Source organism: Eurosta solidaginis, chromosome 3 (genome assembly GCF_040869045.1).
Source record: "Eurosta solidaginis isolate ZX-2024a chromosome 3, ASM4086904v1, whole genome shotgun sequence".
NCBI classification, from domain to species: Eukaryota; Metazoa; Arthropoda; class Insecta; order Diptera; family Tephritidae; genus Eurosta; species Eurosta solidaginis.
This window is the reverse complement of record NC_090321.1, coordinates 236,055,439-236,072,949: the sequence shown is the minus strand read 5'-3', so window position 1 is coordinate 236,072,949 and position 17,511 is coordinate 236,055,439. Positions and strand designations below refer to the sequence as shown.

General features: G+C 34.5%; 1 protein-coding gene and 1 long non-coding RNA gene across 2 annotated transcripts in view; one reads left to right on the top strand and one right to left on the bottom strand.

The window, feature by feature from the left end:
- The window catches only part of Lst (Limostatin), a 48,266-nt gene that overhangs the window by 8,018 nt on the left and 22,737 nt on the right, over window positions 1–17,511 (top strand). The gene's annotated exons all lie outside the window — the stretch shown is intronic.
- LOC137247021 (uncharacterized) lies at window positions 13,191–15,439 on the bottom strand. Its single transcript, XR_010951760.1, has 3 exons — window positions 13,924–15,439; window positions 13,713–13,866; window positions 13,191–13,649 (listed from the first exon to the last, which is right to left on the bottom strand). It is a non-coding gene; the product is annotated as an uncharacterized lncRNA (long non-coding RNA).

Below are 17,511 nucleotides of genomic sequence, written 5' to 3'. Positions count from 1 at the left end.
ATAAATCGTCGAAAGTAAACCAAAACCAATCGAATATCAAAACAAGTAAAGGTGTCTAAGTTCGGGTGTAACCGAAAATTATATACTCAACGTGAGGTTCAATTGTACATTTCATTTCAGATAAATAACTTTTCTCCATAACACGTGGCACCGCCCGTTTAAAAAAAATTTCTCCACATTTCCTCTTACAATAAAACTTGATAAGTGAAATATCATTGATTCAAAACAATTTTTTGCTAAGTTATAGCTTATTATTCTAGTCTACGACGCTTTTGAACTTGTTTTATATCTAAGTTGCCGTGGTCCTTAAGCGATCCCGCCCATTTTTACTAGAAATATTTTCTGCTATAAGAAAAATTTGTGTACACAATTTCATTACGATATGTTAATTTTTCTTCGAGTTATGGCTCCCGAAACATAGAAAATTGCTTAGTCGTAAAAGGGGCGGTGCCACACCCATTTTCAAAAATTTTAGTGTTTTTCAATTTAATGTTATAATTGAATTTAGAAAGTAAAATTCTATTGATACACAGCTCTTTTTCGCTAAGATATAGCTTATTATTTTCGTCTATGACCCTTTAAAAAAACCTTTAATATAAAAGTGAGTGTGGTCTTTAACCGATGTCGTCCAGTTTTTCTAGAAATATTTCCTGCTATAGGGAAAATTTGTGTACACAATTTCATTACGATATGTTAATTTTTCTTCGAGTTATGGCTCCCGAAACATAGAAAATTGTTTAGCATAAAAGAGGCGGTACCACTCCCATTTTTTTTAATTTGAAATTTTTCCTATTTATTGTTATAAATCCTCTTGGGAAATGAAATACCATTGATATAAAGCTCATTTTTGCAAAGATATAGCTTATTTTATCCGTCCACGACCTTTTTAAAAATCTCTTATATAAAAGTGGGCGTGGTCCTTAACCGATTTGGTTAATTTTTCTTCAAAGCATTCCTTATAGCCGAATTTTGTTACGATAGCTTTAACGATTTTTGATTTATGATTAATAATAATATTTATAAAATTGATCGATGTTTTTCAAATTTTTATCCAGAGTCTTGATATCAGTCTACACGTCAAATTTCAACATTCTAGGTGTATTATTTACTAAATTATCAGGTTTTTTGTGTTTTCCAAATTTTTATATATATAAAAAGTGGGCGTGGTTATCATCCGATTTCGTCCATTTTCAATACAAATCTATTCTGCGTGCAGATAAGCTCATGTAACAAGTTTTGTGAAGATATCTCAATATTAACTCAAGTTATCGTGCTAAGGGACGGACGTACGGATATGGCTCAATAAAATTTTTTTTCGATACTGATAATTTTGATATATGGAAGTCTATATCTATCTCGATTCCTTTATACCTGTACAACTAACCGTTATCCAATCAAAGTGAATATACTCTTTGTGCAAAGCACGCTGAGTATAAAAAAAAACAAGTAAGGACGGCACTGACTTTTGCTGTGCCGAAGACTTCATACCTTTCATGAATGGGGCTGAACAATAATCTTATCCCATTCGTACTCTCCAAATAATGCGCTGTATAAGATAAGAAATATATAGTGAACAGATGTACATACCTAAACGATTTTAAGATAAATATAAACAAGTAAGGAAGGCTAAGTTCGGGTGTAACCGAACATTACATACTCAGCTGAGAGCTATGGAGACAAAATGAGGGAAAATCAGCATGTAGGAAAATGAACCTAGGGTAACCCTGGAATGTGTTTGTATGACATGTGTATCAAATGGAAGGTATTAAAGAGTATTTTAAGAGGGAGTGGGCCATAGTTCTATAGGTGGACGCCATTTAGGGATATCGCCATAAAGGTGGACCAGGGCTGACTCTAGAATTTGTTTGTACGATATGGATATCAAATTAAAGGTATTAATGAGGGTTTTAAAAGGGAGTGGTGGTAGTTGTATATGTGAAGGCGTTTTCCAGATATCGCCCAAAATGTGGACCAGGGTGATCCAGAACATCATCTGTTGGATACCGCTAATTTATTTATATATGTAATACCACGAACAGTATTCCTGCCAAGATTTCAAGAGTTTTTGATTTCGCCCTGCAGAACTTTTTCATTTTCAATTGTTTTTTGTTTTTATCGGCCTTTTGATAAATCATTCAAGGTTCGAATCGAGCTCAAGGCCAGAACAATAATTTCTTTCTAATGATAATTATTGTTATTTTTTAATTTTTTTAATTTGCCAGTCAAACAAAGCACCGCTGTATAGCTAAATGGTTAGCGCAGCATGCCTAAGGCGTACTGATGATGAAGGCTTAGCACCCTTCGAAATGGATCTATCTGCGCAGCTATGGCAGGTTGTCTGAAAAATTTTCTACTTACTATTCCAAAAACAAAATACAATTTTTCAAATTTAGAAAAATTAAAAAAATAACAAGAATTATCATTAGAAAAAAATTATTGTTCTGGCCTTGAGCTCGATTCGAACCTTGAATGCTTTTTCCTTTTACTCACTCATTTTAAAAAGTTTTTTTCTAGTTATATTTTGCGTCAATAAACCAATCCAATTACCATGTTTCATCAATTTTTTCATATTTGGTATAGAATTATGGCATTTTTTTAATTTTTCGTAATTTTCGATATGGAAAAAGTGGGGGTGGTCATAGTCCGATTTCGGCCATTTTTTATACCAAGATAAAGTGAGTTGAGATAAGTATGTGAACTAAGTTTAGTAAAGATATATCGATTTTTGCTCAGGTTATCATGTTAAGGGCCAAGCGGAAGGACAGGCGGTCGACTGTGTATAAAAACTGGGCGTGGCTTCAACCGATTTCGCCCATTTTCACAGAAAACAGCTATCGTCATAGAATCTATGCCTCTACCAAATTTCACAAGGATTGGTCAATTTTTGTTCGACTTATGGCATTAAAATTATTCTAGACGAATTAAATGAAAGAGGGCGGAGCCAAGCCCATTTTGAAATTTTCTTTCATTTTTGTATTTTGTTGCACCATATCATTACTGAAGTTGAATGTTGACAAATTTACTTATATACTGTAAATATATAAAATTTTTTGTTAAAATTTGACTTAAAAAATTTTTTTTTAAAGTGGGCGTGGCTGTTCTCCGATTTTACTAGTTTTTATTAATATAGTAATAGGAGTAACGTTCCTGCCAAATTTCATCATGATATCTTCAACGGCTGCCAAATTACAGCCTGCAAAACTTTTAAATTACCTTCTTTTAAAAGGGGGCGGTGCCACGCCTATTGTTCAAAATTTTATTAATTTTCTATTCTGCGTCATAAGTTCAACTCACCTACCAAGTGTCAACGCTTTATCCCTCTTTGGTAATGAATTATCTCACTTTTTCTGTTTTTCGAAATTTTCAAACTCGAAAAAGTGGGCGTGGTTATAGTCCGATAGTTTTCATTTTAAATATCGATCTGAGATGAGTACCCAGGAACCTACATATCAAATTTCATCAAGATACCTCAAAATTTACTCAAGTTATCGTGTTAACGGACAGACGGACGGACGGACATGGCTCAATCAAATTTTTTTTCGATACTGATGATTTTGATATATGGAAGTCTATATCTCTCTCGATTCCTTTATACCTGTAGAACCAACCGTTATCCAATCAAAGTTATTATACTCTGTGAGCTCTGCTCAACTGAGTATAAAAAATGGCAAAAAACGCCCTTATCTGAAATGATTTTTTCATGAAATCTTCTATGATATATTAGAATAAATATCACCAAATTTAACGTTTTTGTATTGGAAATTAAGGGAGAAATTGCCAAAAATCTTTCTATCTGAACGATCGGTTGTGTGGGATATAACTATATATATCTCCGATCAAAGTGATTTTTTCAGGATATCTTCTATGATATATTAGAATATATATCATCGAGTTTCACGTTTATACTTTCTAAATTGCGGCAGGAATAACCAAAATCGTCTTATCTGAACGATCGGTTGTATGGGAGATATATGTTATAGTGGTCCGATCCTACCGGATCAGACAAATGTCTAATATAAATATAATACAAAAATACATCCTTGTGCCAAATTTCATTGAGATATCTCAAAATTTGAGGGACTAGTTTGCGTTCAAACAGACAGACGGACGGACATGGCTATATCAACTCAGTTCGTCGCCCTGATCAATTAGGTATACTTAATGGGGAGTCCTTCTTCTATATTTCTCAACGTTACAAACATCGGAACAAAGTTAATATACCATTTCATGTTCATGAAAGGTATAAAAATAAGAAACAGAGGTATAACTGTTCATAATTTTAATCTGCTGAACAGTAAAATATAGCCAAAGATCCGCTTAGAAATTGACTTTTCATTAATCACGTAATTTATTTAAGGTAATTGTGATTGAATTTAAAACAACTGTAAAATTTAAGCCCACAAAATCAGATCACAAAAAAAGTTGAAGAAGGCTACGTTTATATAAAATAATCAACAACAAAAAAAAGTCAACGTTAAAATAAAATCAATAGAAATTCAACTTCTCTACTCTACATGAACTTGTGATTTTGTCACGATAAGTAAAGCGCACTGACTGATGATGACTCTTGTTGTTGTTTCATTAACAATAGAGATACTCCCCGAAGGTTTTGGGGAGTGTTATCGATGTTGACCTTTACCAGATATAGACCCGGTACATTCCGGTACCCTTAAGGTACTAGCCCGACCATCTCGGGACCGATTAATATGACCACATTAAATCTTCTAGGCCATCCTGCCTAGTTCCATGAGGAACGTGGGGTCGCCTGAGTCTCGCCTGTTAAATGTGTGTATGATACATACATACATATTTGTTATAGGACTCCCCTCGCGTAGGTGAGGTTGACAATTGGGTGGCGGAAGTTTTTAAGCTATAAAGCTTTGTATTGCGCTTATCAACTCCTTGAATCTCCGATTATCAACCCCTTGAATCCGTTGATGATGACTGCATTTAAATTTTGCGTGCAATCAGGCTTTGCAAAAATTCCAATCACAGTCCTAGTCACAGGCAAAATAATATGATGAACCAGTGAACTTGTGATTTGCAAATGTCCTCGACCACTGCTTACTGTGCCATCTGCTGTTACTGAAGGACTGGTACAAAAAGTTCCGCAAATTACAGAATGCTCATAAAGTAAAAACAGCTACTTTTTTTACTTTTGTTTTTATTAGTATGGAAATGCATATTTATATCAATGACAGGTAAAGAAATTTTATCAATTTATTTGTTGCCGTTCATACCACCATAGGCTTTTCTGGAGAGACCTGACCAAGTTTTGTACAACGGTTTTGTACTTTCGTAACGATTTTTGTTGGTTTCCGTATATTCAAAATTTTTGCTTTCATCAGAGCCCAATATCGCTAATTGGCCGCAACTTAGCCACGTTGGGTGGATTCAAGTTTTTCCTAACGTAATTTGCATTGTTATATTCGAACCATTATTGGGTAACACGTGCATAATGCGCTGAAAACAAGTTCATCCAAAATATAGTTGGACAATTATGACGACAAAGGAATGGCAAAAGACGTTGTTGAAGGCATTCTTTCACGTAAATTTCTGCGTTGATGGTTCCCATCGTAAAAAAACGGCGTAGATTTATGCTCGCATTCACAAATAGCTTGCCAAACCAGAATTTTTCTGCCAAACTTTTCTATTTGGATGGTTTTTTCCGAATCAGGAATGTTCTCTCCAGACTGCAAGCAGTAGAACTGGAAACCTAGCAACGTTCTCAGCTAAATTTTCAACGACGTTTCGCCGTTCGTAGTAATACAATTTTTTGTTTGCCAATTTGGTCTTATAGTGTTCACGTGCAGGAGGGGAAATGCTTTTTGACGTCTGCTATTCATTTCGTTTTGAAACTGTTTTCTTTTGTACGTTTTAATAGCGTTCCTCTGCTTGTTTCATGTGACTTGCACATGTGTAGTTTTGGCTATTTTGGCAACATCTCTCGTTGACATGAATCGGGGTTTTCCAATAAGGGATAGGACATTTTTCTCCAGCTGGGCGTTTGCTGACCCTTTTGGGCGAACAGATCTTGGCTTGTGCTTTAGTGAGCCACGTTCCTTGAAGCACAAAACCGTTCTTCGAGCTGTGTCATAAATAAAGCATTGGGATCATTCGTCCAAATGTGCAAAATTTGTTTACATACATACCTCTTCATTCGTATTCCTTTTTGATATTGTTGAAAACATTGTGGATAAGACAAATATGATAACTTCTGCATAGACGCCAAAATTAAAATAGAATGGATCACCTGACTTTTTATTGACTTTCGCTGTTTCATTCTGTATCTCTTTCTATCACCCGCTGAAGATAGCCGGCCCTATGCACGCCATATTGAACACCCTGTCAACACTCTGCCAAAACGCTAAAAATAAGCTATATTGAACAAAAGATAATATATTTTTAAAAATATCATAAATAGTTCATTCAAAGCATACGGTGTCATTACTAAAAAATTTAAAGGGAGTTCTAAATTTGCAAAGGCTTCTGTTAGATACATATGTAAATCAATTCATAAAATTTTGGTCAGAATTCAAAGACGTGAGATTTTAGAGCTTAGAAATAAAACAAGAGCTAACTTTTCAATTCTGACTAAGGATTCGTGTTCAGTCCCAAAATCCATATAAATTGATTTGTCTAGTCCGCCAAATATCCCACGTTTTTTTTTGTGTGAGGCTGTGTTATTTTTCTGCCTTAAAGAGATAAGTGATTGCGATCTTAAGCTTGCTTTAAGCGAGTTTATATAAAGTACAGATAGATGCACATAAAAAAAGAAATATAAGCATTCAAAACCAGCCTTAGAATTCGACACGTGTTGTATTTTAAAAGCTAATTGTTTGCAACGACCTGTAATTATAATTTGGCATTTATTTATGGTGGCAACTTTTAAACAAGTAAAATTTGTTGAGAATAGAGTAACAACCCATAATCGAATGAGCAAAGATCTCGCATTCCGGAATTGTTGTATTTGTAATCGAATTTGAAAAAAAAAGTTTGATGGCGTAGCGCTTTTGAAAATTTTCGATTTATTACATTTCTCTCATGTTTCGCTACCAGTGTTCGGAGTACTTAAAACTGTTACCTGAGTAAACGACTACGCAGGAGTAAAAATAAAATTTTCGGACTATATTTTTTCTTCCTTTTTGAAAGCGCGCGAACAACTAACATCAAATTGATTGGTGGTTTGGAAAACCTTTCGATTGTGTTTTTGCCATGAAATTTTTCCCAGCAAAAAAGTTATCTGCCTTATCAGATGCACATGGAGTCGGCCTAAAACGGGTAGGATGACCAATTAATGCTTCCATTTACACACCACATTCTATCTCCCCGGATATTTATCGCGAAAAAATATTATTATTATTATTTTCGGTTTACCATACATATTTCATGCTCTTTTAATGACACAAGATTTCAAGACCGGAGCAGATTCATGTAGGAACGTTAATGGCGACCTGGTAACTGACGTACAGAGTGTGGGGGAAGACGAATCCGATACCCCGATTGCCGATGTTGAAAAACACTACGAGGCATTCCAGTATCACGGCTAAAGAATAACAAGGTGCCAAGTAATGATGGGATACCCGCAGGGCTGTTCAAACATGGCGGCGAAGAGTTAGTATAAGATAAAGAATAAAAAGAAAGTGGTTCTTACAGTGAATTTTGGGCAAGACGAAGTAGTTGCTGTCATCGTGGCCTTTGTAGCCACGTTACTTTTGATGGATATAAATTCGAGACTGTGAAGGAAGCAGCATTGAAAGAAAAAACAATGTCGGCCTAGAAATCAAATGGAGATTAACTCTTGCCAACAAGTGCTTCTTTAAGCAATTGAAAAGTAAAGTCCTCTTTCGACGAACAAAATTCTCGCTCTACAAGTCACTCATCATACCTGTCCTGATGTATGGCTCGAAATCATGGAAGGTGTCTAGAGAAGATGAGATGGCTCTTGGAGTATTCGGGAGAAAATTTCTCCGGAAGGTTTATAGTCCTATTCGTGATGTTGACGGCGACTATCGAAGGAGCTATAATGATGAGCTATATGAGCTTTACGCAGACTTGACGATAGTGCAGAGATTGAAAATCCAAAAGCTTCGCTAGCTAGGGCATGTTATGCAATGTAAACAGAGAAAAGTGAAAACTTTCACTGAGCTGGGAAAGATATTTGGAGGAAGATTTGACCTCTCTTGGTGCCCCAATTGGCGACTATTATCGCAAAACAGGCTTAGCTGATCTCATTTTTATATAAAACTTCAAAAAGTGCTGTATGTTGAATTTTGGCAGGATTTACAGATCTCGCCCGGACACTTTTTTTGCTTACATTCTACTCCTTCTTTTCTCATTCCGAACGAAAAAAGTACAAAAACTGTGAGTAAAATGTGAACAAACATGTCTTAAGACACAAACAATGAATTCACGTCATTTCATCCAATCGTCACTTGTAAACAATCAGCTTTTCATACGTATGCAATAAAAGCTTCAACCAAAACATATCACGTAGTAATACTATTTAGTTTTCAACTCGACCCAATAAGCCTTTGAGATAAAAAATGCAGTAGGACGTAAGACCGAAGCAAAATACTCCTATTGGAATAAAGTCTGAACACTGCGTCAGCAATAAAACATGTTGTCAAAATCGTGACGTCACGCCGAGAAAATTTATTTCAAAGCTAGCTATGAATTTTGGCTCTCTCATTTTTTAATGCGGGATCTGTTACTTGGTTCATGGTAACAACCTATAAGATAGACATCTTGCGCGTTTTGTGTTTGTGTAATTTATAAAACGTTAAATGGAACTCTATGTAGATATGCGTACATAAAACTTTTAGGCGTAGTTACTTACACGGTTAAAAGTTTGAGCCTAAATAAGAAACTTTTTTGAACATATATGACCAAACCAAACTTGGTTTCAAATAAAGATTATACCGGTCTTCCTGAAAATGATTGCACAGAACTAAGTTTGACACTGGAGAGGTCATGCAGTTATACAAAAAAAAAAAAGAAAAAAAAAAAAATTTAGTGGTTGATGGCCGACGTGTTACGGATAATATTAGATTGCTATACCTACTAAGCTATCACAACTTTGTAAGAAAATATCTTGTTAACGAATTTTGGGTAACTCCTGATTGTTTTTCAGCTTCCGTTAACGTTGGAATCCCTGAACTGTCGAATAAATAACTCAAATAATCAGTATAGCAAAATGTTCTTTATTTACACTACCTTGGTAGTACTTCAAAATTACAATACTCGCGTTCTTCAATTACAGCGCTAAAAATCAAACCTATTTCTTCGTCTCGATTAGTTGCTTATTTATTTTCATTTGTGTATCTCCTACTGACTTTGGTTACATACATGTACATATATCTGCCATTTGCTCACTTGATTGCCGTTTACATGCGCGTGAAATATTCTCTTCGCTGGTATGTGTATGTGTAATAATCTCTTCGCTCTTAGATTCGCTGTTTACTTGTATTTGTGGCTTGATTTGATGGTTACATGTACATATGTGTGGTTGCTTACTTTGTTGTTGTTGTACATTTATTTCGGAGCAGCATAGTGATGTATCGAAATGCTAGTATTCGCCACAATATCATAACACTTTATATGTAAGCAAACTGTTTCGAAAAAGAATCTATAACTTGCAGCACTTTTAACAAATGCATTGTTTTGTTTTTAAATTTTCAGCACCAAGGTGTAACTCTTTGTTTTTATTTTAAGGCTAGATGTGTATACAAGTTTCTAGTTTTAGATTTTTGAAACATTCTGGTTATGTTTCAAACCCAGAAGCGTCCACAAGTTACTTATATTATTTATTTATTATTTATTGTTTTAATAAGTTTTGAATTGAAACTGAATAAAATTACAACAAGGTAATAAATTGTGAGGTGTACAAAACAGTTTCAAAAGTTTTAAAAAATTTAACCGATGAATTTTTTAAGACTTAGGCTCAAATTTTTAACGGTGTAAGATAAATGTCAGCGGAATGTTAAGAACTCGTATGCTCTATGGGGGATTACAGAATGTACTGGTAGGATAGGTGTAAGCGTAATATGTGAAAATAGTATGATCTATACGAGAGTCTAGAATGCATTTATTTGCCAATTTCAGATATAATATATGGGAATGGTGGAATGATGAGACGTCAAAATAGGAGCCTAAAATGTACAGAGATTTATGCTTAGTTTACATTGAACTGACTGATCCGTGAGGACCTCACATACACCGAATGAGCCACAGTGTAACCAAAAGTTTGCTCAACGAACAAACTATAAAACCCTATCAAAAACCAGGACATATGATATAAAATAATTCCGTCCTCTTGGCAAATACTAGAAGCTCTCTAGGACCTACGCTACTTGGTGCATCTAGATCTGATAGCTGTGCCACTTCTAATAGTTGTAGTCTTAGCCCAAACCGCGATAACTAATCGAAGTTATAAATTTGTAATAAAAAAAGTATCAACTCATTACCGAGAAGATGTCGATTTGTTATCGGAGTGTAACCGTTTTGCAATTGAGGGGTAATCGTCGTGCAATCGATTTGTCATCGCGTAGTTATCGGTTTGAAATCAGCATATTGTTGATTTGCTATCGACGATTTATAGGTTAGTTATCGAAGTGATCTTCAAAAAACTGATAGAATTGTTATCGATAAAAACGTGATCGATTTCTTATGGGTTCAATATCAATAACACTTCAAAAAAGAAGGTGGCTAATTCTGTATTAATTCGCAAATTATATTGCATGTATTGTTATATCAGTATACACAAAACATTCACCAAAAGAAATGAGTTAATTATGTCAGTAACGATAATCTTACTTAAATCAATATATCAATTTCATTTTAAGCTTTTAATGCATTTATATATAGGCATTTATATATGGCTATCATTTGCAATATTTTTTTTTGTTATAGTAATAAAAACTATGTCACAAACAAAAAAAATTTAAGTAATAAAAAGGCCCACGGATATATTCATTAATTTTTTGCGTCACTATATTAAAATATTTTTAAGTTATTGCAAAGGCTGTAAATTGTGTTATTGTAAAATGACTTATGAAAATGATTTACACATGTTGCGTATATTAGGGTGGTGCTTAAAAATTAAATAAACGACAATTTCCAGTGTAATCCCTTCACATGTTTGTATGCAGCTTATGGACTCCGAAACCGCTCCGCCAATTCTATTCAAGTTTGCAGGATGCCTTCACAGCAACCCAGAGAGTGTTTCTGTGAACAAAGTCTATTCATGGTTAGATTTTAATGAAATTTGGTTTATAAGATGCCCTTTGCCCAGATTAGCAGTTACGATATATCTCTTCAGAGAAATGGACCAAATGAAAATAATGACTGGGACTAAGACTGAGACTGAAACTGGAACTGGGACTGGGAAAGAAGTGAGAAGGAGACTGAGAACGAGATAGACTTAGATGAAGATAGAGAGATAGGGATAGATGGAGCGGAAAAGAAGCGAAGGAAAACATGGAGATGGCAAAAGGGACTTAGAGAAAAAGAAAGGCAGAGGGAGGAGTGAATAAAAGGATAAGGAAAGGGGGAGGGGGGGGGGTGGGGTTGAGAGGGAGAGTAAGAGGTAAAAAATTCTTAAAAGTTATGCAGATATACCAAAGTTCGGGCAGAACATCGTCTGCCGTGTCTGCTAGTCAGATATAAACTTTGTTGTCTTATACACAAAATCGGGAATCTTTTTGTTGGCGAAATTACGTACAAATTTTGATGCCGATGTATTGTAAATCAGTGCGAGTTTTTTCAAACTTTAACTGCTCAGACTTAAAACTTTTTCAAAAATTCTACATAAAAATTTGGAAATTTTCTAAAATATTGTTTAAAACTTTTCGGTATTACACATTTTTAGAAAACGTTTACGAAATTTTTAGTTCAAACTAAATAACGACAGCTTCCGATTATACCTTGTAAATCTCCTTCCATTTTACCTTGTTCGCTGTTGTTGGAAAGTGGGGATTACCGAATAACTTTTAAATGCATTGAAGCATTTTTTTTTCAAACAATTTTTAAAATTTTATTTTATTCAATATTTGGGAAAAAAATGAAATAACGCGACATCTTTTAAATTTTTTTCGATTATGCCTTGTAAATCTCTTCAAAGCATTTTCTCCCGGGAGCGGGATTTTAACCCGCACTCCTGCAATAATCAGACTATTGACAAACACATACGGCCAAGCCACGTCTTGTTGTTCTAGAATTTTTCTCCGATTAACTTCTGCTTTATTTACTCATACTTCCATATAGTTTTCGAAATTGTTTTACAAAGTTTTCGTTTATTTAAATTAGGGACACTAAAAAAAAGAGAAAATAACTGATACATTTTGCAAATAATCTTTGCTGCTACTATTTTACTCGCAGGTGTATGTATTTATAGCTGCGCGGGCTCAATATATTTTTCAAGTCCAGATAGTTTCTTTCGTTAATTTAAACAAAGAAATTGTTATTGGCATTACAGAAAAACTAGACAATACAAACTAGCTAGCAGAACCTGTGTACCTGTAAACACGGATATCCAAAAGATGGGGTTAAAGGGAAATTGGAAATGGCAATAAATTAAGCAAAATAACATAACGTGCAGCGGAGTAATCATATGGCTGAGTGAAGGCTAGATGATGATGTACAGCTAGATGGTAAAGAATTATGAATATTTAAACCAAAGGAAATTCACTGTTGCCATCAATTGTTATGTTGAACTAAGTAGAAAATTAAGAAGTAAACTCTTCTGTCGATTGCGTATTTCTATTTTGGGCTCTTGAGATAAAGTTTAGTTCTGCAACGTTTTATAGGTTGAAATTGAACTAAAATGTTCATTGGTATACTTACCAAGTAGAAAAAGGAAGGAGTAAGAAGCAATTACAGAAGCTCTTCTCCGGAGTATAGAGGGCCTTACCATCTCGATGAATTCCTTAATTATATGAAACGGTCCAAATGGCAAGGCCTTGCCTTTCCGCTTCCGAAGAAATGGCTTTTAGAAGTAGTTCGTCTCAAGCACTCCATATACGCTTAGTTCTAAGGCATTACCGTTTCGCTTCCTGGGGAATGGCTTTTAAAAGGAGTTCGTCTCAAGCATACCATATAGGCCTCGTTCTTACAACGATTACCGTTTCGCTTCCGAAGGATAAGTTTATAAATGAAATATTTAAATATTTAGAGTGTTTAAGTACGTATGTACACATGTTTATTGGTTCAACAGGAAAAAACGTAAAAATAAATATCAGTTCAGCGTAAATTAAATGTTATATGTATAAACATATATGTTATTCCACACGCAAAAAACGTAAAAATTAATATTATTAATTTAGTTCAATAAATAAATATATATTTGTACATACAGAAGAACATAAGAATAAGACTGCATTCAAGTTTTTTTTTAACATTTTTACCAATTAGTGTATGTTATTTGATATACGAAAAAACGTCGAAATAAATATTAATTGAGCGCAAAACGAAATGTGATACATACATATACTTTATATATTATATATACTTTATATATTTGTTGTTTAAAAACTATTTTTGCTTCCTTGCTAGACATTTTGCCTTGTGTACTCGGTTCTTGGAATTTTTTAACCCTTTTTCCATTTCGAAAATAAAGTTTTCTTTTGTTACGGCTTTTCCAGCAACAGCTTCTGCAATTGAAAAGAAAAGACAAATAAAGAGTTTGATTGAATATTAGTTTTATTACAACTTACTATATAAAATATCGTTTATGTTAATATATTGTTTTAAAGTTTGTTTCGTTTGTACCCCGCCATAATTGAAATTAAGAAAAATGTCCTTTCCGAATAAATGGTGGAAGTTTTTCGCGATACCTCCCCTTTCAATAATTTTTTTGATGGCATTAAGCTAAAAGCAGAAGAAAAGGTGTTCAGTTATATTAAGTATATATAATATATATAAGACCTATAAAAATTTGTATGAAACTCCGGTAGTCTTCTTTCTCTAAATTCATCATCTGTCCTCAAACATGCGGCAGTGGTGGAGAAAGTGGTTACGTTATGGATCCGCTTTCCTTTCTGGTAGCATTTAGAGCAGCCTACTAAAGAATTATGACCCATAATATCACACATGCAGGAACGTGCTGGTGTATCGCATATGAATGCTCTTATCTCTACTTTAAATTTCCTACTATTCAAAATGAATTCGTGTTCTTTCAATTCTTTAATTTCGATTGTAAAGTTGTGAAGGTAGGTGTCAACATTGAAAGGTTTTTTTTTTTTACCTAGATATGTGCCAATCAAAAACACATCAACTTTTGAAATATTGACCACTCTTCCCATTATTGGCCACAAAGTTTCTGAGCTACTGGCAATCCATCCACATCTATATCGAGGACTATTGCGTCATAACCAAGCAACGCATATGGTGAAAATTTTTTAACTGCTTCTCTAGCCCAATGTGCAAATTTTCTCCAGGTGCTGTAGTTCTTTAATGGGTTTCGTCTTGGTACTTTTAAGTAGCTCCCCCAGCGTCATTGGGACAATTAATCCCTCGGAATTTAAGACTCCCAAGATGGAATTCAGCATATTCCTTGGGGGATTGAAAGCATAATACAACTTTTTTAATTTAGTATTTAGACTCTCTGGCTGTCTGTCTGCATTTATGGCAGAAATATTTAATTCGTAGCAAACTATATTTTCACTTATGTTATATAATTCTTCGATAGGCTGCACACTTTCACTATTTACTTCGATTTTCTTAAGTTTTTCTCTTAGCTTGTTTTTTTCTTTCACAATTTTTCGTTTTATGTTATCTCTACTTGTTCCTATTTTATATATATTTAGTTATATTAATATTTCCTCATCACACAAATTAATACGCGTCTTTTCTTCACAAACATTTTACTTAAAATGATACATGCTGAAATTGACGCGTCGCTTTTCAGTTTGTGCTGTTATACATAACTGTAACTTGCATAGTTGAGACAAACAAAGCATTTGCCGGCTCTTTTGTTCAAAACCTTATCAACTCGCTTATCAAGAAGGAGCACAAGAAGCGATCACTATGGAGCGCTGCGGTAACGTGTATTGCTCTTGCTTGGAAGCTGTTCTGTAATGCCTTCTTAGGGGAAGCGCTTGCAAACTTTTCTTCTGGGTAAGCATATACAGTTGCTTGTGGTCACCTGTCCATAATAACAGGTTAGATAAACCGGTGACATATGTTTCCGTTGCTTTTACTAGTCTTTTTTTAGTGTTTTTTCATAAAATTGTATGCTAATATTTTATCAATAAACCATGTGCATCTTTTTTCGAATGCCTTTTTGGTATTTTTTGGATGGATATTTTTACTTTTTTTTTTTCGATTTTCACAAGAGCAGATGTGAACACTCTTTTGAGCACAAGCAAATAAATATTGGCTTGCTATAAGTAATATCTCCCACATTCTTCAGCTTATATTATTGTTATTGTCATTTTTATTATTTATCATAATTTTAATATTAGCTTTAAAATTTAGAGTAATGGCTTTGTATTCTCTGCATTTACTTTTTACATATTCACGCTATCAATCTGTATCTATTCTCAATTCGCCTCTTAATCTCTTTTATTTGTTTTTTTTTCTATCTCCTTATGCCTTCGTTTGCTTGAGTTTCATAAGGTATGTAAGCTTGTTCGCTGTCAAAGCGCAGTGTCAATGTTGTTCTGAGCTGTAACAGCTGTATGCGTTCTAAGGGCTATGACAGCACATACAATATGATACGTGTACTAGGCAAGCAAAGAAACGGCTTAAAAATATGTCATATTAATGCACATCCTATCACCTAAAATAGACGAGTTTCGGCATATTTTTGAGTCATCAGAAATATATGTTGTGTGCGTTTCCGAGACTTGGTTCTCTCAGTGGCACAGTGATGCAGTGTTCTGCGTTGACGGATATAAACTTTTTCGTGCAGATAGAATCGGGCATGGTGGTGGGGTTGCTGTATTTGTTAAACATGGATTATGTTGTAAAACTGTTTGTACATCTGAACCCTTTACTTCTATAGAGTACATTTTTGTTGAAATACATTCCCATCATAACAAAATACTAATAGGTTGTGTGTACAGGCCAAACAAATACGTTGCCTTTGATAACTTTTTAGAAGAAATTCACGACTGTACCTTAAATTATAATAATATTGTAGTTGTTGGAGATTTCAATAGTGACCTGCTTCGTGAAAACAAATTTTCTTTAGCTATGCAAACCCTTGCACATTTCCCAGTAAATACCATAACGCCAACACATTTCACTCAAACTAGCAGTACTCTTTTAGATATATTTTTTGTTAATGAACTATCGAATATTCAAATCTACGACCAGCTTTCAGTCCCAAACTTCTCCAATCATGACCTAATTTTTATATCATTTCACTTCGATCGCACATGTGAAGCAGTTGCCTATTCATACCCGGATTTCATGCATATTAATCATGTGCAACTCGAAGAAGCTGTTGATAGTATTCCTTGTGAAACTGTTTATATTTTAAATACTACCCACGAGCAGATCCGTTTTCTTCAAAATAATATCGCTTCACTTTTTGACCAACATGTGCCTATTGTAGTGAAACACTCAATAAATCGTAAACGGCCTTGGTTCAACAACTACATAAAGAGGCTTATCCAAAAGCGCAACATAGCTTATCGGAAATGGAAACGATTTAAATGTACTGTAACATAAAATGTTTTCAAGGGTCGCAGAAAAGAAGTTGCCAAGGCTATAAAGCTGCAAAAGCTGAAATACTATGAGTATCAGTTTAGTACAGCAATAGGGTCGAAGAAGACTTGGAAATACATTCGGGATATTGGCATCGGTAGCAAATGTAACGATATCTTTGAAAATGTAGACGTAAATAAATCAAATGAGCAATTTGTTCAATCATCTAGCTGTGACAGTAACTTATGCCATGAAAGGTATGGCGATTATTTGTGTGGTGCGATACCCGAATTCTCTTTTTCGAACGTTGATGACTGTGCAGTCGTTGAGTCTGTCCTTGGTGTAAAGTCCAATGCTACTGGTCTAGACGGAATTCATCCAAAATTTTTTAAATGTCTACTCCCTAAAATTTTACCGTTTGTTACCTATGTTTTTAATACTATATTTACCACGTCCGTGTTCCCTGATTGTTGGAAAGTTGCGAAGATCATTCCGATGAAGAAACCCAACGGAGAGTACAGACCCATCGCTATATTGCCATTCCTGTCTAAAGTCCTTGAACGTATAATGCATAACCAGATAAACTCATCTCTGACCCGAAACTCACTTTTAAATCATAACCAGTCTGGCTTTAGAAGCCGTAGAGGCTGTACCACTGCTTTAATTAAAGTCTCTGATGACATCAGGCTTAACATTAACAACAACCTTGTTACTTTTCTAACGCTCCTGGACCACTCCAAAGCATTCGACACTGTAAACCACAATCTTCTTACTCTAAAGTTAAAAAACTTGTTCAATTTTTCACCTCCTACTTTACATTTAATAAACTCCTACCTCAGTGAGCGATCGCAAGCTGTGTGC